This window comes from Pipistrellus hanaki (assembly GCF_964339955.1).
Source record: "Pipistrellus hanaki genome assembly, chromosome: 4".
NCBI classification, from domain to species: domain Eukaryota; kingdom Metazoa; phylum Chordata; class Mammalia; order Chiroptera; family Vespertilionidae; genus Pipistrellus; species Pipistrellus hanaki.
Genome location: NC_140506.1, coordinates 32,862,196 through 32,882,671, shown reverse-complemented (window position 1 = coordinate 32,882,671; position 20,476 = coordinate 32,862,196). Strand labels below are relative to the sequence as shown.

Here is a 20,476-nt window from a genome sequence, read left to right as displayed (position 1 = left end):
GGCCTAATTCCCAAATTAATATTCTTAACAATTTTACTGCTTTTTGTCTCTTTAAAAAAACAAACAAACAAACAAACAAAAACCCAAATGCCTTTAAACTACCTGTAAAAAGATTTCAGAATGCAGCTATAAAAAAAATAATCTTGTCTTGGCCGGGTAGTTCAGTTGGTTAGAGCCTCATCTGGATACACCAGGCTTGCAGGTTCGATCCCTGGTCAGGGCACATACAAGAATCAACCAATCATTCAAACTCAGCACGAAGAGAAAGAGTGCAAAACTACACCTACTTTCTGACCTCAGGCGTCAGTCATATGCCTTCTCTTCTTCATTTCTACAGCCATTGTTTAAACCGCTGGAAATTGTCCCTATTTTTGGAAAGTATTTAAAATTGCCAGAACTTTGAATGGAAAATTAGAGGTTTCCCCACTTATATTTTACATAAATTTGTAATTTTTAAGCCCACAATCGTCCAGTTCTTACCCAAGGCCGGGTGGTTACTAATTGCTTTCTTAAAAATATCGAATATGCCAGAATAAAAAAATATATATATATATATTTTAAAAAATATAAAAATAAAAATAAAAAAAGAATCAACCAATAAATGCATAAATCAGTGGAGCAACACATCAATGTTTCTCTCTCTCTCTCTCTCTCCCCCCCTCTCTCTCCCCCCCCCCCCTCTCTCTCTCTCTCTCTCTCTCTCTCTCTCTCCTCTCTCAATAAATAAAAAAATTAAAAAAAAAATCTCCCTGGCCAGTGTGGTTACCATGCACCAAATGGTAGCCGGTTTGATTCCAGGTCAGAGCACATGCCCAGGTTTAGGGGTCAATCTCCAATAAGGGTGGTGTAGGAGGCAGCTGATCAATGTTTTCCTCTCACACTGTTGTTTCTCTCAACCCTTCTCGCTTCCTCTAAAAAAAAAAAAAATCAGTTAAATTTTTGTCATTGAGGTGCAACAAGTGTTATGGATGAGAATGAACCAGTTAGAGCTCCTCCTAACAGCATGGAGAATCATTCAAACATAATATTGAACAAAATACATGAGAACACCCAAAATACAGTATGGTTCCATTTATATGTAGTTCGAAAACAGGCAAAACTAAACTACATCATTTGGAGATTCTCTATGTAAGTGGCAAAACTACCCAGAAAAGCAAGGAAATTATTATCATAAATGTTAAGATAGCCGTTGCCTCCAGAAGGGAAGGGAAGGTAAAGACGGGAAGAGAAGAGCGGAGATGCTTTTGGGTGCTGGCAATATTCTCTTTCTTCACCTGGATTCAAGTTACCTGGCTGTTAGGAGCCCACACAGAGAAACTCAGTATAACTCCTGCAATTGTTAATGGCAAATGGCACAAGACTTCCGTCCTGGCTAAGAAAGAATTCAGAGCCAAGACTCAAATACAAGCAAAGGTTTATTTAGAAAGTCAAAGAGGTAGAAGAAATGAGCCAGCTAGGCTATGTGGGCTCAGGAAACAAGTTACAGAGGCAAAAGAAGGGGCCTTGGAGCTTAGGAAAATGAAAGCGAAGGTATGTACCTTGAGGGAAGAAAAGAGAGAGAGAACCAGGCTGGGTTCTTTCTTTTAAGGGCTTTTACCTGGTGTTTGATCTCAGGGGAAGATCTCTCTAGAATATTCATCAGCTTTCCTGGTGTGCCATGTGCCTTGTCCCTTAGGGTGGTCTCTACTGATTCTTTGGTGCCAGGGAAGCCAGTCCTGATGTCAGCTATGGTGTCACCCTGCCTGGCGTTGCTGCTTTTCAGGGCCTGGAGCTGAAAAACAGCTGAGACCTAGTTGTTAACTCTAGGACTTAACGTGTAAGGGGGGAGCCATGGCAGGGCTTAATATGGGAATCTGATGAGGCTATCTCTGGTCCACTTGTTCCTCCTTTAAGGGCATGACCACTGACACGCCAGGGAAGGAGAGACCACCCTGGAGGCAAGTTCCCACCTTACCGTTGTCCCTTGCTAGTTGCTAAGCACCTAAAATTTTCCACCCTGGTGACTCTAATCATTCCTACCCTACTCCTGTCTGTCTGACTACTATATCAAAATGCTGTTGCTAACCCACATAGTGTGGTCAAAGTGGCACATTTGTGAATTGTGTATGGAAAGGAATATTTATTTAGTAAAAAAATAAAATAAAATGTTTACTCTGTACCTGATATGTTTGAAGCCCTAACCTATCTGAGTCCTGGAGATACAGTGGAGTTAAGACAGATAGGGTCTTTCATGAGGTTTATATTCTAGTTGGGAGAAAACATGAAACAAAGATGCTTAAACTGAAAATGAACAAGATAACTCAGATAGTGCGGAGTGAGTGACTTGAAAAAAACAAAACAAGCTAAGGGGTCAGAGAGGACTGGGAGAGGTAGTGGGGGAGGGGGAGGAGCTGCCTGAGGTAAAAGTTGCTGGCTGCCCCTTTGAAGAGATAACATTTGGACTGAGACTTTGATGATGAGAAGGAGCCAGCCCAGCAAAAATCTGGGCCAAGAACACCGTAGGGCAAAATCTAGGATAATTTTGGAGATTCAAAGTACAGCAGGCCCGGAGAAAGGGAGAGTGTGGGCCATGAAGCCTGAGGCAGGCAGCAGCTGGATAGTGGAAGCTGAGCCACCTGAGTGTGTGTTTTCTTCTCACTACAATGAGAGCGCGTTAGGGGTTTAGCCATTTCATAGAGATGAGTTAATGTTTTGAATTTTGAATTTTGTGGCATTTTTAGTGTCAACCTAAGAATTGTCCTTTGTTTTATTTTATTTTATTCTATTTTATTTTATTTTATTTTTATTTTGTACAGAGAGGAAGGGGGAGAGATAGAGAGTTAGAAACATCGATGAGAGAGAATCATTGATCAGCTGCCTCCTGCACACCCCCTACTGGGGATATGCCCGCAACCAAGGTACATGCCCTTGATCGGAATCGAACCCGGGACCCTTCAGTCCCCAAGCCGATGCTCTATCCACCGAGCCAAACCGGTCTCAGCTGTCCTTTGTTTTAAAGTAATGTGTTGTTTTTTTGTGTGTTTTTTTTTTAACACTTGAGGATTTATCTTTATCTTTAAAGTGTGTAGCTTCTGAATAGAAAGGATTAAACCTGAGAAAGAGCCCAGGTTATCTGAAACCCAACTGATCGGATCTTGGAGAAATGTAAACGATTCCTATTCATCTTCCTACTGGAATCTTAATTAGAGAGATTGCCTAAGACATACAAGACGTGGAGGGACTAGAAAGGGAGATGGTAAGAGAAGTTCTACCATAGCACATGATTATTTTATTTTACATGCTTCTTTTCCCCTAGATTTTGTAAAACTCGTCAATGAACCAGCATATACTATGTTTGACGATTAGGAAAAAAGATATATTTTCATTTTTTTCTAATTTACTATGTTGGAAAACCCAAACCTTTAAAAAAAAAAAAAAAAGCTGATAAAATAGCACTATATGAACTATAAATTTCACCTAAATTCACCAGTTGTTAATATTGTCCACATTTTCTTGTTTTCTCACATACACAATGTGTACAGTACATAGTATATTCTTCTTGCTCAACCATTTATATGCAAACATTTATGCTTTTTTGGTTCATCCATTTACAAGTGATTTGCAGATATGATGACATATTTCAGCATATATATCCCAAGAACCAAGACATTCTCCTACATAGCCACTGTCTTAGTTAGTGCTGCTTACAATAGAATGCCATAGACTGTGGTTTATAAACAACAGAAGTGTATTTCTCACAGTTTTAGGGGAGGGTCCCCTAAACAGCAGGTTCTGGTGAGAATCCTCTTTGGGGTTGCAGATAGCAGTTTTCTCTTTATAGGGCAAGAGAGCTGTCTGGGATCTCTTTTATGAGGGCCTTAACCCCATTCACGAGGGCTCCACCCTCATGTCCTAATCACCTCCCTGAAGGCCCTCCCTCCTAATGTCATCACATTGGGGGTTAGAATTTCAACATGTGAATTGGGGTTGGGGGGACACCATTCAGTTCATAACTACCATCCCATTAATATACCCTCACAAAATGAAGAGTGATACCTTCTAATTCATTAAAATGTTGACCTTATATTTTCCTTTTGATGATACAATTTCCTTCTGTTTTGCCTTTAAGAACTCAACCAATCCATTCACCAGTATAATATAGGTATTGTTATTTACTAAGAAGGGGGGGGGGTCATGTGGAGAGAAGGCATAGCATACTTTGGAAAGCACTCTTCCCTTACATAGTCTAGGAGATGAGGTATACCCTCATAAAAATAAAAGGGCAGGTAGTGTTGGGTGAGTGGTGAGATAAATACTCTCTATTGTGACGAAATGAAACCTCTCACCTGGCTGCCACATCTTCCTCCCACTCCTGTCTCTGTCACTTATCTCTTCCTCAGACCAATTCCTCTACCATTTTTGGGACAACTGGTGCAATGTGATTATGTGCTGTACATTAGATAAGATTATGTATTACTCTTCCTTCTACCTTTGCGTTTGCAGGTTCATATACTATACCAAAGGTCGGCAAACTCATTAGTCAACAGAGCCAAATATCAACAGTACAACGATTGAAATTTCTTTTGAGAGCCAAATTTTTTTAACTTAAACTTCTTCTAATGCCACTTCTTCAGAATAGACTCACCCAGGCCATGGTATTTTGTGGAAGAGCCACACTCAAGGGGCCTAAGAGCCACATGTGGCTCGGGAGCCGCAGTTTGCCGACCACTGTACTATACTATTGCCAGTGCTTCCCGACTGAGCCATCACTTCTTCTACTCAACCACAATGACAACAAACCTTCTTTAACATCTCTTCTTCTCTGAGAAGTGGTTCCTCCCAATTCTGCACTTATTCCAAAGTCAATTTATCTAGTTCTTTGACTTTCTAACTTGCTTACATCTGTGTGCGGGCCTTCTGGGCGTGCTCAGGGTGAGCTCTCCTGGTTTACCTGGGCTCACTGGGGGCCCCTCCTTCTGGCACTTTGCACTTCGGCTGCGTTAAGTGAGTAAATGAACAGTCATCAATGCCTCAATAAACTATCGCTCAGGTACATTGGGGTTGAATTATGCTGGTAATAATCTTGATGAGGAACTCTACTCTTGCCCTCTGTCCATTCCCCCCCTCCCCAAACATGTTCTGTTCAGTAGCAGGTTAACAAGGAAGTTTCCTTGACTCCCTTCCTCTACAGAGGGGGAAGAAAAAACAGGAAACCAACTCGCAGCAAACAATGAAGATGAATAGCAAATATTTGTTCCTTTCTGTACAAGAGGAGTTATGCACAATATTAGATTATTGGGGGGGGGGGGAGGGGCATTGCCCGGGGGGGGGGGGGGAGGCCTGGGGAAGGTCAATGGGGGGGAGGGAAGGAGACATATGTACTACTACTTTGAACAATAAAATAAAATTTAAAACGAAACAAAAATATTAGGTTATCGTAGTAGCACTTGAAAGAACCAAGGTTGCTTTAAGCTTTAAGAAATCACGTATAGCAATTTGGTTGTTTTTATCTAAATGTAGTAAAGTTAAAATACCGCCTTTTAACAGAATGTCCCTGGTATCCACAGTGGTATTTGGAAGCTGTGCTTATTATCAAACTTGCAATCCAGGAAGCTGGCCCCTGCAGCAGCCAGATAACGTGCTCCTTCACTAACTGTTGTACGTTGTAAGAAAGGAAAGAGAAGGGACTGTTTACTGAGTAACTTCCGTGTCACTGCATCATAAGTTAAATATTATCCCCATTCTGTAGATAACAAAACTGAGTTTCATACATCATAAAAACTCGCTTCACATTATGCAACAAGAAAGGATAAAACTGAGGATTTAAAACACACATTTTTCCGGCCACAAATTCATGCCACCATAGAACTGCTTATGCAGATGCCCGTCTCCTACCCAAACTGGGAGGCCCTCACGTCCCCATTGGTATGGAGGGGAGCTCTGGAGGGAAGGTGCACAAACAAAACTGTATGAAGACTAAAGACCCTGGTGACTATGGAGAGAGTAGGATTGGGAAAGACAGAGGCTTCAGATGGATGACCGAGATTACTGTTGTGTGGCTTTTTTTAAAAAAACCTGATGTTTTCCTTACTTCCAAAGCCCTCAGTGCATCTGAGCAACATAAAGCTTAACTTGCCCTGCTGGGCTGTTCCCTTGGTTGGACATCATCCTGTGCTCCTGAAGGTCGAGGGTTTGATTCCTGGTTGGTACACAGACCTAGGTTTCAGGTTTGATCCCTGTTTGGGGTGCACACAAGAGGGACCCCTTTGATGTATCTCTGTCCTGTCGATGTGGAGCCTCTTAAAACACCCTGCTTTTTAAACCCAGCTCCGGGTTCAACGCCAACCTTACTTCTTTCTCCAGCATTTCCTGGCCATTCAAAGCTATTGTAGCCTCTGCAGAATGCCCCCTCCCCAGAATTCCTAACTCCTGGGGTCTGTCATTCATACATAAGCTATGTAAAAGTGGTTAAGAAAGGATAAGGACTTTATAAATGTTCAAGTATAGTGTGTCTTAAATTGTTATTTCAACCTAAACATATTCTCCCATCCTCAGGTCAATGGAAAATTCCTGAAGGGCAAAAAATGCCTGTCATACTTCTTTGAATTCTAAAGAGCCCTGTACTTAACTATACCGATGCATTTCATCATGTTCCTGCTTAGCCCTCACATTCTTTCCAGCTTGGCTCAAGGGAGCTGTGCTTCTACTGGGAAAATCTCCGCCACTTTTCATCTTTCTCAAAGGTATCAGGGGTCATCCCTCTTCTGTCACCTTCACTCCCTCTCTTCTGCCACATCACACACCGTCTCAGGGTTAGCTTTTGTTCTCCTAAGGGGCTTTGCCAATCCAAAATTGGAAGTCCTTCCCTTGGTTTTTATGTTTAAAAAATGCAGAAAACTTTTTTTAAAAAAATTTTTAAAAATATATGTGTTGTGTGTGTGTGTGTGTTTATTGATTTCAGAGAGGAAGGAAGAAAGAGAGAGATAGAAACATCAGTGATGAGAGAGAATCATTGATTGGCTGCCTCCTGCACTCCCCTATTGGGGATTGAGCCCCAAACCTGGGCATATGCCCTTGACCAGAATTGAACCCAGGACCCTTCAGTCCACAGGCTGACACTCTATCCACTGAGCCAAACTGGCTAAGGCTTAAGGAGTAAATTTTTATGTAATACTAAGGACCTTGCCCTGACCGGTTTGGCTCAGTAGATAGAGCATCTGCCTGCCGACTGAGGGGTCCCAGGTTTGATTCCAGTCAGGACCATGTGTCTTGGTTTTGGGCACATCCCCAGTAGGGGGTGTGCAGGAGGCAGTTGATCGATGTTTCTCTCTCGTCGATGTTTCTGACTCTCTATCCCTCTCCCTTCCTCTCTATAAAAAAAAAAAAAAATCAATAAAATATATCTTTAAAAAATACTAAAGACTACTAATCACCTTCCTCAGAAGTTATTCAGGGTAACTCATCTTTGTTCTTCATAAACCAGAGTGTTAGCCTGTAAGTTTACACAGGAATGGATCCAGCATTGTACTGAGAAGTTGAGTTGGCCAGCACATTTGCACAGTTCCCACGGTGTAAATACCCAGAGAGTTGGAATTCCTCAGCTGTCAAGCTCAAAAGGCTTGTTAAAGATGCATTATCAATGCTGACTCAGGTTGGTCTTTAAGTAGTAGGTTGCCTTAATCTTTTTTTTAAAATCTCAATTATTGTTAGTTTAGCTTCATTATTACCCATTTGGTATTAAGTTTTGCTAACCATGTGGTTTTTACAATGCTTATTTGCATCAGTAGGATTTTTCAGCCATAATTTTCAAGGAGCCAGACTTTAAGATGTGCATGGTTTGATATCCCAATCCAAACCAAACTGGAGTTGGTTTACTGCTGTATTTGTAGCAGCCAGCACAGTCTGACACTCCGTGGATGTCTGGTCAGTCTGTGGAAACCATGCCTGGAAGGGCTCCGGACACCAGGGCTTTGAGAGGTGCTTAGGGTGTAAAGCCTGGTGATGAACTGGATGGTGGAGGGAGTAGCATGTGCAGGGGGGGCCACGAGGAAAGCAGCGGCTGTTTTCCACAGGAGTGTCTTATTCACGTGGGCGGGGCTCCCTGGACCCAGCCCTCATGATACAAAACCTGCTCACTGTGAGGAAAATTCCAACATTTAGAAGCAAGTGTTGGGAAGAAAAATAGATCTGACCCCATCCCAGTCTTGTGTGTGTGTGTGTGTGTGTGTGTGTGTGTGTGTGTGTGTGTGTGTGTTTAATTTAAGGAAGCAAAGAGTTTCTCTGAGACCTCTGCTCTGCAGTATTCCATGGGATTAAGACAGAGTCATTTCCTGGTAAAGAGCATCTCAGAGTGGGTTGTTCCTAGGGCACGTCCTCAGAAATCTTGTGTCAATCCGAGCCGCAGCCTTTGCCCTCTCCCCCTTCCTGGATTAAAAGTCATAATGAACTGAATCCAGGACTTCAATTGATCTGGTCCTGCTCTCCAGGTTACTAGGAGTTATGACGCCACATCCTTCCTTATCCTTGGAGCCTGGTCTTAGCCATCCGCAGATTTTAAAACTCGAAGAAGAGGAAATAACACTCCTCCTGGTCTGTTGAGCTCCTAGGCCATGCCCTCCATTGCCTCCACCCCAGCCCCTCAGAGAAAAAAAAGACACTTTCAAAGCTGGCAAAACAACAAAGTTTGCATTTTCAATGGAAACAAAAACAAACATTTACAAACCTTTCTCCACTTCTTGGCCTTACTCCAGGCAATGATTTAATAAGAAAATATTTACCCTATGTCCTCTTTCTTTTTTCTTTTTTTCTTTTTATAATAAACCACTCTACACCACTTTTCTCTCAATTAAATTGTATATTTTATACAATATAACAGTAAATTAAACCTATATACTACATATATATATGATTCAGGCCCTTTTTTAAAAAGCTAGTTTATAGATGAATAAAACCCAGAAATTTAAAAGTTACTTATGCATAATTTTAAAGAACTTATTAGCAGGCTTTGGTAGAATTTTAAAATAGTGTTCCCTCCTCTTGTTTGGAATATATGTTAAATAACTATAATGAAATACTACATAAAAGTAATTTCTATTTATTTTATTTTCTACTTATTTCTAAAATTAAATATAACCAATTTTTGTATTTCTATTTTGAAAAGGTAGATTTTTGTTAGCATGGGGCTCCAGTTATTTTTAATATTCATGTAACTATCTCAGAACCTAAATGCCTGTATCTTGTCTTCAGTCTAAAGGCTTAAACTAGACTACAAACAAGGCAAAGGTTGCAGCAAGAAAGTAAATATTTAGATTGCCTCTTAAAATAACTTCCCCAGCTGCAATATTCCCACAAGATAGTGTTTCTAAAACCAGTTCTGGGGGGTGAAAAGCATAACTGGGTGGTTTGTTTTAATTTAAAAACCCTGGCCCCCCATTTTTACTGCTGAATAAGTAGTTTCATATTCTCTAACTCAATGTTTATACAGGTCATTCTCTCAGTGTCTCTGAAAGTGCTCTCCCATCATGTACTCCTAATGTCATTCCTATTCTCATCATATGTTACCCAAGTACAGACTCAATTTTCTTCAGAGTCTCTTTACCTAGATGACCCCCGAATGGTTTAATGGTTTAATGGTTTTCCTCCACGACAAGCCAAAGCATCTCTGAAACTTATCTCTTTAATTTTCCACCAGTTTTTTTGGACACCAAGGCAGAGAGGCCAGCAGTAGGCTTAGGTACAAAGGTACACAGAAAACACAGGTCTGAAACAAGTCTTGTCTTTTGTTGCTTAACATTTTCTTTCTGGCTTACTGCTCTTAACTAATTTGGCCAACCCAGAAGGGCAGTCCAGCAGAAACTTCTGTTGACCTAAGTACACTCTGCTATTATAAAAACCCCGTCAGATTATATTATTTCATATTATTTTTGCTTCTGAAGAAAATTTAGTTCAGATTATCCTGGAGTTCATATATACAATATATATATATATATATATATATATATATATATATATATATCCTCCTATATAATAAAAGCCTAATATGCAAATTGGCCCTTCTGGTGGGCAGTCCTTTGACCAGGCATTCGCCTGGGAATTTGACTGCTTGCTATGATGTGCACTGACCACCACAAGGCGGTGTGGAACATGGCAGGTGTTGGTGATGTAGCGCTGGCAACAGGCAGCAGTAGAGGTGCTGCCTGCCTCAATGGGACCTGATAATAGCAGACTGTGACTGGATAGTGGAGCAGGTGAGCAGGTGTGAGCAGAGACAGAGGTGGGGGGGGGGGTGTCTATTGCCTTGCCAATCACCTGCAAACAGCGACCAGACCAGCTGCAGTGGCAGGGGGGCTGGGACTGCCATCCAGTGCCCAGGTGCTGAGGAAGCCTGGCAAGGGGCTTAGCTCCAATTGATCTCCCTGCAGGCGGAATTGTAGAGCAGGTCAGGGGGTTGGGCCAGGCCAAGGTGGGGTGCCAGGCAAGGCTGTGGGGCTGTGAGGCTGGGGGTGCAAGCTGGAGCCTGATCTCCGCAGGCCACCCTGAGGGACCCCACCTGTGTATGCATTCATGCACCGGGCCTCTAGTACATTTAATTTTTTAAATACCGTTTTGATTAATTTTAGAGAGAGAGGAAAGGAGGAGTGAGAGATAGAAAGATTGATCAGTTGTCTACGGCCATACCACCTTGAATGCGTCCGATCTCGTCTGATCTCGGAAGCTAATCAGGGTCGGGCCTGGTTAATACTTGGATGGGAGAAAGATTGATCAGCTGCCTCCTGCAGGCCTACTACTGGGGACTGATCCAGAAACCCAAGCATGTGTTCTGACCAGGAATTGAACCAACAATCTTTGGTACATGACCGATAGTCAACCAAATGAGCCCCACCGGCAGGGCTGGATTTATATTTATAAGTCTTCTGATTAATAAAGAGATGGATTTAGTCAAATTCAAAACTAACCGAAACCAGTTTGGCTCAGTGAATAGAGCATCGGTCTGCAGACTGAAGGGTCCCAGGTTCGATTCCGCTCAAGGGCATGTACATTGGCTGCGGGCACATCCCCGGGGGGGGGGGGGGGCGGTGCAGGAGGCAGCTGGTGGATGTCTCTCTCTCTCATCGATGTTTCTAGGTCTCTATCCCTCTGCCTTCCTCTCTGTAAAAAATCAATAAAATATATATATTTTTTAAAAATTCAAAACTAAATCAAATACAGAATATATAAAGAACTCTTACACCCTGGCCAGTGTGGCTCAGTTGACTAGAGCATTGTCTTGTACACCAAAAAGTGGCAGTTTAGATTCTCATTTAGGGGGATTTGTGGGAGTCAAGAGATGATTGATTCTCTCAAAGGACTTGAATAGACATTTTCCCACAGAAGATGTACGCATGACCAATAAGTACATGAAACGATGCTCAACATTGCTAATCATTAGGGAAACACAAATCAAAATCATAATGAGATATCACTTCACTCTTGTTAGGGTGACTCTTTTAAAAAAGACAGAGAAATACCCTAGCTGGCTCAGTGGATAGAGCGTTGGCCTGCGGACTGAAAGGTCCTGGGTTTGATTCCGGTCAAGGCACATGCCCGAGTTGCAGGCTTGATCCCCAGTGCAGGGCATGCAATAGGCAGCCTATCAATGTTCTCTCTCATCATTGATGATTCTCTCTCTCTCTCCCTCTCCCTTCCTTTCTAAAATCAATAAAAATATATTTTTAAAAAAGACAGAGAGCCGAAACCAGTTTGGCTCAGTGGATAGAGCATTGGCCTGCAGACTGAGGGATCCCAGGTTGATTCCAGTAGGGAGTGTGCAGGAGGCAGCTGATTGACGTTTCTCTCTCATCGATGTTTCTAACTCTCTGTCTCTCTTCCTCTCTGTAAAAAAATCAATAAAATATATATATATTTTAAAATAAAAGAAGAGAGAGAAAGAAAATAACAAGTATTAGAGAAATTGAAACCCTCATGAATTGCAGGTGGGAATGTAAAATGGTGCAGACACTGTTGAAAACAGTTTGTGGTTCCTCAAGAAGTTAAACATAGAATTACCATGGGATCCAGAAATTTCACTCCTTGGTATGTACCCCAAACAATTCAAAGTGAGGACTCAAACAGATACTAATATTCATAGTGTTACCACCACTGGGGTTCTTGGGTTCACCAAGATAAAAATCAAGAGGAAACCCCAGAGAAAATTTCAGACAGATTTTATTAAGCTTATGCTCAAGCACAAGGGAAGCAGCACAGAGGAAAGGAAGGTCCTCTGAACTGATTCAGGAGCTTACATGTACAATTCATTGGCATGTTCACAATGTTTACATCACAACTGTCCATTTTCAGAATTTTTTCATTATCCAAAACAGAGGCTTTGTACCCATTAAACTATAATTCCTCATTCTCACTCCCCCATGATCCCTGGTAACTTCTATCCTACTTTCTGTCTCATATATATGAATTCTATATACCTCATATAAGCAGAATCATACAATATTTGTCCTTTTGTGTCTGGCTTACTTCACTTAGCATAATATTTTCAAGATTCATCCATGTTGTAGCATGTGTCAGTATTGCCTTCCTTTTTATGACTAAATAATATTATATTATATATACATATTATATTTTGCTTATTCTTTAATCTGTTGATGGACACTTGGGTTGTTGTGAATACCATTCAAGTTGGCTATTGTGAATAATGATGCAATAATGATGCTGTTGATACCACGTAGGGACCTTGACCCAGAAACCCAAGGATGCCAAATGATCAGAAGAAACACCAGATAAGCTAACCACAGAGTGTCACCACTCCTCCACTCCTGGCAGAGAGTGCAGAAGTAGCCTTTCTTATCTCCCTTCTAACTGCTGACTTTTTTGCAGATGTGAAAACCAATAGTTCCTAAGCAACCGACAGAAGGAGAAAGTAGCTCAACCCTGACATGGAAAATTCTAAATGCCCCTTTTCCAAAATGCCTGCCTGTCCCCAGCTTATAAAAGCAACCAGGATGCCCTGATTGGGTAGCTCAGTTGGTAAAGAACATGGTTCCAACATGTGGTTTTGGGTTCAATCCTGTGCATACTTAAGTAGAACAACAAATCTCTCTCTCTCTCCCCTCTCTCCTTTATCTTTCTGACTCCAGCAGTCTATACATTTATGGAACCAGGAGAATAATGAGTTGTGCCCTCTGCAGCTCTGACTATAAATGGTGCAGTAGAAAAAGGGTGAAGATGCGAAGGGCGAAGAGTTAAGTAAGCTGGGCATTCAGTGGGGAGGCATCCAGGCCATAAGAGCTTCCATGCAAATCCTATTAAGAGTAATAATACCCTGTAGGTAGAAGTGAGCATTGCTTGTGTAGGAATCTTGAGGATCTACCTCTGGGCCCCAGCTTCCTCAATTGTAAAATGGGATAAGAATAGCATTCGAATCATAGAGTTGATGTTGGTTGGGATTCCTCCCCATCTACTCACCTCACTTCTCCACTCTGACCCAGGAAGCTGACCTGGGTAGGCTACATCAACAGGCTCCTTGTCTCTGCCTTCTGTTGGGTTCAGACAATGGGAGGTACCAGCAGGATATGGGAAGAGGAGGAGAAGAAGGAGATTAGAATATTTGTTTTCTGGATTTCTTCCTTGGGTATTGCATAGGCTAGACATACTACAAACTCCTGGCCCCCACTCCAAACTGGCACCAAAAAAAAAATCCCAGGGAGGGAATTAAGAATTTAAATTAATAGCAGCATCAAACTCATGGGCATGGACAACAGTGTGGTGATTGCTGTGGGAAGGAGCAGTGGGGGTCATGGAAGAGGACATAGGAGGGATGAATGGTATACACCGGAGACTTGACTTGAGCACACAATGCAGTGTACAGATGATGTGTTGTGGAATTGTGCACCTGAAACCTATATCATTTTGTTGCCCAGTGTCACCACAATAAATCCAATAAAAAGGAAAAAATAGCATCCCGGGTATTTCTGATAACCTGGTCAACCACTTAAAGGCTGTGGGCTTCAGAGAAAAGGAAAAAATAAGAATCCTTTTCTGACACATCACCATTGCTTTGTTTTGCCTGTTTGTGGAGCTTTAGATAAATGGGGTTGTCTAGTATCTACCTTTGTCTGGCTTTTATTTAATATTCTGTCACATTTTTCAGGTAAGAGTGGTTTATTCTTATTGCTCTGTAGCATTCTATGACTACACCCCAAAGTAGGGGGGCTGGTGTTTTTCCCACATTACTAACAAACAGTATTTTCCTCACCTGTCCATATCCTTCAGCCTCCCACCCTAGCACAAGCAAAAATAATTCATTGATGTAAATACAACATAAAATAAAAGCACATTTCATGAATAATTTGTGAATGTTTGCTATGATACTGTGGGCTAAGACACAGTTCTAAGTGTTTTACATGCTCTAGCTCAGGGGTCTTCAAACTACAGCCCGCGGGCCACATTCAGCTCCCAGGGGAGTCTGATCCTGCCCGCCAGGTTTTTTGGGCAGTGAGCGCAGCCAAGGTGTTACAGTAGGGATTAGTAGTTCATATAGTCCGGCCCTCCAGCTCTCTGAGGGACCGTGATCTGGCCCCCACTTTAAAAAGTTTGAGGACCCCTGCTAGCTCAATCTTTACAAAAACCTTACAAGGGGATGATATTATTATTCCCATTATCTAATAAGGAACCTAAGGCACAAATAGGTGAAGTAACTTATCTAAGCTTACACAGCTAGTAAGTGGCATGGTCAGGATTTGGGTCCAGGCAGTCTGGTTCCAGAACCAGCACCTAACCACTCTCCTCCCCAGCTTCTCACCAAGTTCAGGGCATATGGCACACCAGTGACTGCCATGAAAGAAAAGCATGGCTAGGTCTCATGAGTAAGATAAGCAAAAGAGTCTGCCTTGCACATGGGAGAGGCTCATGTGTGTTCAACTTACATCACAAAATAGAGATGGGAAGACCAGGTAGGTGGCCATTCCAGCCTGGATGTGAGCTGCTGAGGACTTGAATGTCACAAAGATGAAGAGGATTACTGTAGTCCAGTCATTCAGCACCAAGTTCTCATCATGAGAATAGAAGAAAATCAAGGAGCAACCTGGAGGGAAACAGTGATACTATAAAAGTGACTCAGGAGGAATTATTGACATACGCATGTTGACATCAGACACCTACAATAACATTCTTGCTGTATGTAATCTCTCCATATTCTGATTTTAATCCCAAGGGTTTCTAAGAAAACCCTGGATAACACCACTGATTCCATGAAAAGCAGCAGACCATTTCCACCCCCCTGTTGCCTCTGGGTGGCTGAATCACATGGCAGGCACCTTCCAAATACTCGTTAGGGTAGTTCTGCATAGCTTTGTCCCATGGTTTAACTTGGGTTTGCCCTTCAGCAATAACAATCCCCAGAATACCCTTGACTATTAACAACTGCTGGCAGGCTTCCTGGTCACACACAAGATTTAAATAGGTCAGGGCTGCTGTTTTTCACACATTAGTAACAGCATTTTCCTCACCTATCACACACCCTTTCCTGCACCAACCATAGGGTAGGAAAGAGACTTCATAGGCATGAATACAGCATTAGGATAAAAGCATTTGAACAGAAATAAACAATCTTCAGGTTCGTTCTTTTGTAGATGTTCTGTTTGGGGACTGCTCATAGAAAGAAAGGGGAAGAAAATGGTTATAAGCTGCCATCTTAGCTGGGGAGTTTGGTTCAAAGTCACAAACACACAATCTTGGTTTTCAAATATGAGTCATTAAACCAACAGTTGGAAGACTCTTGTCTTAGCCATAATTTTGTAAATGTTTTCCAAAGACCACTAGCACAGTAGGCAGTTCTTAATTTCTGAAAGGATTGTGTTTCTAAATTTACACTGTTTTAGCCGAAACCGGTTTGCCTCAGTGGAAGAGCCTCGGTCTGCGGACTGAAAGGTCCCAGGTTCGATTCCGGTCAAGGGCATGTACATTGGTTGTGGGCACATCCCCGGTAGGGGGTATGCAAGAGGCAGCTGGTCGATGTTTCTCTCTCATCAACGTTTCTAGCTCTCTATCTCTCTCTCCCTTCCTCTCTGTAAAAAATCAATAAAATATATTTTAAAATTAATAAAAAAATTTACATTGTTTTAAATTGTAAACATAACTTTTCTTAAAACATACATATGATTGTTAAAAATTGAGGTATTACAGGAGCGTCGTCCATTTCTCCACTAGGAAGGACGCTGGCATTGAGAATATAGCTACCATGTCTTCCAGTGCTTTGACAAAACTTCTGATTGGTGTCTTTCTGACCAAGCGTCTGCCATTTCATTTTGTTGGAGCCATGGTTGTATCCCTGGGGGTCGCAGCTTTCTGTTTGCTGTGGCTGAACCAAGAAAGAAGGCACCTGTAGATTTCCACAGAAATATGATTCCATGAAAAATTTCCAGGAGATGAGGAAGGCTGGCATCTGTCAGAGTGCAAGGTGACCTTGAAATGTAAATGATTTAAATATATATATATATATATATATATATGAATAGTTTCTCTTAATAAATAAGAAATACTGTGAAAAAAATTGAGATATTACATATGTACAGAAAAAGGCACTAATTTTAAGTGTTCGGCTTGATGAATACCCGGGTAATCCACCAGATCAAGGTAAAGCACCCAGAGGCTCCTTCATGCCCCTTCCTAGCCAAAAACCATCTCAGAATTCTTTCACCACAGACTAGTTTTTTAAAACAACGTAAAAAAAATAAATTATTATTTCAGAGAGGAAGGAAGAGGAAGAGAGAGACAGAAACATCAATGATGAGAATCATTGATTGGCTGTCTCCTGCATGCCCCCTACTGGGGATCAAGCCCGAAACCTGGGCATGTGTCCTTGACTGGAATCAAACCTGGGACGCTTAAGTCCGCAGGCCAATGCTCTATCCACTGAGCCAAACCAGCTAGGGCATAAAACAACTTTTTAATTGATACAGAACAGACATATTTAAGTGCATAAAGTGAACAAAAATAATAATTATAATAATAAAAATAAAGTGAGCTAATTTAAAGGGTAGGGTGAAATATTTCAATATGTATATACTCATATAACTACTATCCAGCGCAGTAAATAAAACGTTTTCATACCCCAGAAGACTACTCATACCTCTTCCCTGTTAATAATTGGCTCTCCCAAAATAACCACTATTCTTAGATCACCATCACTTAATTTTGCTTTGGGGCTTTAAATAAGTGGAATTATGCAGTATATACTTGCATCCGGCTTTTGTTCAGCACTGTGTTATGTTTTGTATTAACAGTAGTTCTCTTCCCTGCCCCGCCCCCTGACCTGTAGTATTTATGACTTAACCACAGTTTACTTCTCATTTCTACTATTTTGTTGAAGGACATCTGGTTTATCGCCAATTTGGGGCTATTATGAGCAAAACTGCTAGAACGGTCCTTTACAAATGGTAACATTTGTACTCATTTCAATAAGGGATGCAGATGTATACAAGCATGTGATAGGAGGATCTGACCTAATCTGGAAAGACCAGGAAATTATTGTACTGCATTGCTTTTGGGTGGTGTTTTCTGAATCTTAACCATGGGGACCAGGAACACATTTCCTATGTCTTGGATGTTAGTGGAGACCCTTCCTGCCTGTTGTCTTAGTCCTGGAAGCATTAAGGTAAAGGATATTCTGTCCTTGGCTGCCATTTGTATATCTGGCCTATTCATAACTGAATAAGAAAAACTCTTGACTACATTCACAATTAGGACAACTACTGTTCTGTAGGTGGTTATTTGTTTTCTTTCTGGCTGTCAGCATCCAGATCCCTTCATACCTTTGGGAACTCCCCAAGCGATGAATCTGGGAAGTGACCTGGGTTCCAGCAGTCCACTTCCCACTGAGTCATCTCAGTCTGAGTCAGGAGGGCGCTGGCATCATAGGATGGGAGGGCAGGTGGAGTATTTGGTGCCGAAGGCAGCGGGAGCGCTCTCCTCACCAGCTGGGATTGCAGGTGTGATTCTGGACATTGTCCCTGCTGCCAAGCCTCCAGCCCAGTTCTCCCGTCCTCCCAGCAATTCCATAAGCTAGGTAGTAGATGGCAATAAATTCTTCTTATTCTTAATCACACAGCTTAGGTTTCTGTGACTTATAACGAAGAATCCTGACTGCTAAATCCTCCTAGCAAAATTCCCTACAAAATGATGATTACAAATATTGTTTTAACTAGAGGGCCCAGTGCACGGAATTCGTGCACTGGGGGGGGGGGGGGGGGGAGTGTGAGTCCCTCAGCCTGGCCTGTGCCCTCTCACAGTCCAGGAGCCCTGGGGGGATGTCTGACTGAAGGCTTAGCGTTGCCGTGGAGGCGGGAGAGGCTCCCACCACTGCGGCTATGCTCACCAGCCAGTGAGCTCCTGCATTGTTTGCCCCCTGGTGGTCAGCACACATCATAGTGGCCAGCCATTCCACCATTCGGTCATTTGCATATTAGCCTTTTATTATGTAAGATGGTAACACAAAAGTATTTTTTGTGTGTGTAAAAAAAAGCAATCTTGTATATTACTTACAAATCTTACTGTCTTGTTAATTGTCTGTTACGGATCTAACATCTTGCAATAACTTTAGTTCCTCCAAAGCAAGTAAATGGTAGGGTTACCCATTAAACAAATTACTTTACAGGGCAAACAGAATTAAGTCTTTGACTACATACCTGCAGGGAGAATGCATGATAAGCTCCTTGTATCTGGGGACCTTCCCCGCTCTTTATAAAGAAGAAAGTAAGGTGTCAGATCCATGCCCCTGCTAATTAGAAAGTGCTGCCCATTCCCAAGCCTTCTCTTCTCCTTCCTCCTTTCACATTAGCATGGGGCCTTGCGAATCAACAAATCAATCAGTTCAAATGGAAATGGAAATGGAATTTGACTATTTCAATGCCAGTGTGTAGCCAATAAACTGTGTCAGAATATACAGACCCCCCCAAAAGAAGCCTGATTATATAATAAACACTCATTAACAGCTCGAGTTATTAATAATGAACTGTACTTTAACATCAGAACAAAGGATGTGGAACTAAATGTAAGGATTTAAGAGTTTTATGGTTGACAATATGATTTCAGATACGTTTATCTCATCTGCTCCCATTGCTCAGGGGAGTTTAGTGAGGCCACACAGCTTGACCCCAGACCTAACTCCCATTCCTTTTTCCACCATACAATATGAACATCAGTAACTTTAAAACAATAATATAACTAAATTGCATTAAATTGAAATAAGTAGAAAACAAACTCTAAATTCAGGAAAATCACACAATCTAGTCTTATTATTTAATTAAAACACAAAACACAGCATATGATAATTTTAAACTATTTTATTAATACCTATAATTGTTCTTTATTTAATAATAGAGGCCCAATGTACAAAATCTGTGCAAAAAGTAGGCCTTCCTTCCCCCAGCTGCCAGCACTAGCTTCCCTCTGGCACCCCGGACCCAGGCTTCCCTCACAGCTGGAAGTTCCATCCAGGAGGAAGTCCGGTCTAATTAGCATATTACAATTTTATTATAATAGATGCTTGTGTAAATACAGGGTGGGGAAAAAGTAGGCTTACAGTCATGAATATGGGAAAGTAAATAATACAAGAGCTCAGTGCTACAGATTGACTCCCTCTCATGAATAACTTCTCAATCAATGTGGCGAAGTTCATTGTCTTAAGAAATTGCCACAGTCACCCACTATCCTGATCTGTCAACAGCCATTACCATCGAGGCAAGACCCTCCAGGGCAAAAACTTACTGAAATCTGAGAGGATGGTCCCTAATGCCATTTACTTACTACTGGTCCATCATTACCCGGGACTGGGCGAGTGAACATGCTCCCAGGGACTCTGCAGAATTACAGAGCTTCGCTGATGATGACACAAATGCAAGTCTTAACTCAGAATACTCGGGAAATTGTCAAGGATGATTTGTTTTCTGGTCATGCTAAATTTAAAACTTGGAATTTGAAAATGTACACATGAAAATACACATATCTCAATATAAAAATAATATAAGAATAAACTGTTTCGCATACTGACAACTGTAAACCTACTTCTGCCACACGCTGTATATAATTAAGACGAGAATGGAAGGATATGTTTCAAAATATTAATAGTGACTACCTGTGAGGGGAGTAGGATTATGAGCAATTTTGTGTGTATTTGGAAGAGTATAAGCTTATCTTTATTTTCTAAATTTTCTACAATAAATTCATTACCTACATACTTTCTGAAAAAGCCTTTTGTCATTGTTATTAGTTATTTTTATATTCTACCTTTAAACTAGTCAACTCATTATTGAACTCAATGAAAGTATATTTGAATATCCAAATATTGAGCAATTGGTATTTCCTGTACATTATTGCATTTAATTTTCACAACACTTTCATCAGGCAGTATCATCATCCCCAGATAAGGAAGCAGATGCTTGAAGAGGTTCATTTGTCAGAATCATACAGGAAGAGATGTGTTGGTTGTGAGCTCAAAAGCCCATTC

At 41.5% G+C, this 20,476-nt stretch overlaps 1 protein-coding gene across 1 annotated transcript in view; it reads right to left on the bottom strand.

Moving 5' to 3' along the window:
* Positions 1-13,604, bottom strand: part of OCLN (occludin) — a 64,838-nt gene extending 51,234 nt beyond the window's left edge. The window contains exon 1 of the mRNA XM_084880922.1: positions 13,438-13,604. The gene's annotated coding sequence lies outside the window, so the exon portion shown is untranslated. The remainder of the gene's footprint in view (positions 1-13,437) is intronic.
* Between the last annotated feature and the right edge of the window lie 6,872 nt (positions 13,605-20,476).